Source organism: Coloeus monedula (assembly GCF_965178545.1).
Source record: "Coloeus monedula genome assembly, contig: HAP1_SCAFFOLD_106, whole genome shotgun sequence".
In the NCBI taxonomy this organism is placed as follows: domain Eukaryota; kingdom Metazoa; phylum Chordata; class Aves; order Passeriformes; family Corvidae; genus Coloeus; species Coloeus monedula.
In genome coordinates, this window is record NW_028120797.1 from 529,985 (window position 1) to 532,688 (window position 2,704).

The following is a 2,704-nucleotide window of genomic DNA, read 5'->3' on the forward strand; positions in this document are numbered from 1 at the left end:
ACGCGTCCTTCTGGGGGTGCTCCAGCTGCATGGACTCTGCAGCATTGAAGGTGTAAGAACCTGCTTCTGGCCAGGTAGTGTCCAGGAGTGCAACACAGCACCTTCCTTTGTGAAGCAGCCAGAGCATTCTCAGCTGAATCTGCTTGTGAAGCAGCTCTTGGCTGGTCATTTGAAATTCGCTCCACTGAGTACATGCAGCCGGTGCCCAGCTGCTTCGTTCTTCTCCTTCTGCTGTCTGGACAGAACTGAAGCCCAGCGATGACTTTTAGCCGTGCCGCTCTTCAGCGCGAACACTGCACGCGGCCACAGTGCGCTGTGCACGGATTTTCCTCAGCTCGACGTGCAATCATTTTCTTGCTGTTTCACAGGGTCCACACTGTCCGCGTAGCTCTCGCTCAGCGCAATGCGTCAGGAGAGAAACACTTGCTGGAGTAGCTTTTCGCTGGCCAAGACTTTCAACACAGCAGCACAATTCGGGCAAGAAGAAGGAGAAAGGAAGAACATCTTTTCGCCCTGCCACGTTCTTCTGGGCGAGACGCCTAGCCGCGTCTTCTCTCCCTGCAAGGCTCTAATGTGCGCGGTGCTACTTGGAAGTGAGAAGGCAGGTGCAGAGCGCACGGCCATCTGACGGAGCTGTGCAGCCTGTAAAGGAAAGAGGACTGCCACAGAAATGTGGTGCAAATACAAGTTGCCACGCGTCGGGGGCAAGCTCCGGCTAAGCCGGTTAAAATAAAGCTGTTCTCTGTGCCAGACGTAGCCGAGAAGCTTTTCGTAAAGATGCTGGCTACAAAGCAAAGAGAATGTGGTACTACTTCAGCGCTAGAGAGAAATTGCATAGCCCAGGCGTGTTTCGGCAGAAGCAGCAGCCTGCAGCATTCGGCTGCCGGCACCGTGCTCTCTGCGCGAGAAATAGACGACGGTTCGTCTCCAGCAAAACGAAAGCGCGACCAGCTACGAAGGGCGTAAGAATGAAGGCAGAGCACCGAGCTGGTGTGTGCATCGCACAGGCTGCAAGAGGAAGCGTGCCTGTCACTCGCTTGTTTTCGGATTCACGTTAGCAGTCGGAAACTTAATGTCCAACTTGCAGCTACTTGTTCTGCTACCTATTTCTCTTGCAGCTTTCCCTGGAAAGAACTGCGATTACGTTAATGTTTCGCCATACGGCGGAGAAAGGAAATAGTGCAGCCAGCGGACAGTTTCAGGTGCTTTACGTGAGGCAAGGGGAAGGTGCAGCCCAGCATTGGCTTTTCCTCCTAGTTCTTTTCTTCAGGAGAGCAGCTAGCAAGCGAGCTGCGAGAGCCAACAACGGGATGGCACGTCTTGTCAGAGAAGCCACGGTCTACAGTGCTGTAGAGTGCTGTGCACAGTTTGAATGCTGCCCTAAGTACACGGTACTTTTGGAACGGCTTCTCTCCTGACTTTCCCGTCTCTGTGAGCTCTAGCTGCTTGAACTTGGCCACACTGAAGGTGTGTGGACGTGATTGCGTTGCGAGTATCAAGTCTTCCGGAGACGAGGGATAGTCAACAAATGCTTTCTCACCTGGCCCATCTCTCAGTCCGAACTGTGGCTGGAAACGCTGCTGTGCTGCAAGGGTGGACTTAGCCACTCTGAGAGAATGTGATGACGCTCTGTAGATAGTTGCGAAAGAAAGTGCTGGTCACTGCAATGTTTCGCCTAGTTTACAGACTTCAGAGGGACTCTGAAGGCCAACGCCTTCTTCTAGCACTTGTTCTCTGCGTGCAGCTGCTGCATGTTTGGAAGGGCTTTGGGATTGGCGAGAGGTGGAGGGTAAGATGGTAGCTAGAGCTTGAAGGAAAGTGCGTCTCTCCAGGACCTTTGATTCAGTTCAGTGGGTGCGAGTTGCATGTTGAGCATGATGGCACAGAAAAGGTTCTGAAAGAAAGAGGCCGTGCTGGAGCTGCCTTGACTTTTGCCGCTTAGAAACTGCACAGCCAACAATGAAAAGATTCCTCTTGCTTCCCCGCTACGTGCAGGATCACATTCTTTTGTGTCTCCAAGAGGCAGGATGCACAGCGGAGCTCTTCCAGCAACTGCTCGCACACGACCGGGGCGGCGCCAGCGAAGCGCTTGGCTTTTTCCCCGGCACTGTCAGCGCTCCTCGAAACAAGCACACGATGGCGCTGACGACTTGCAAAAGAAGGCCAAGCGCCTGGCGCTGCTCGAAAGCACCCCAAGGGCAGAGGCAAGTTGCAAACGTCCCTGCACTCAAATCAACAGCACCTCAGGACAAAAAGATTTCCCTCATCTTCCCCTTCCAAGAGCGGACTCTTCTTTCTACCGCACTCCAAGAGGCAGACAAACCTCTTTGGCCCAAACCAATCTTTGCCCTCTCGCAGATTCTGCCCACCAACTTGAAACCATCTGGCAAAAACAGAGCTCAAAACAGTGCGGGCTGAGGAAGATCTTGCTGCCTGCAACTTCAACTACACCCCTCAAACTAGCAGCACACACGCTGTTCTCAGCACTTTCTATTCCTCCCCGTGTTACCTTAACATCTGCTCCAGCAACACTGGCACTTATGTCCTTGCCTTCGCAAGGAAAGGCACTCCGAGTCTCTTGGCCTTGCCTTGCCTTCAGTACCTTGTCTAGTTCTTCTTAAGCTACCCTTGCTCTGCTTCCTTTGCCTCTGCTGCCTTGCCTCGCACTACCTACAACTTGCTGGCTTTGCTTTGCCCTGCCTAC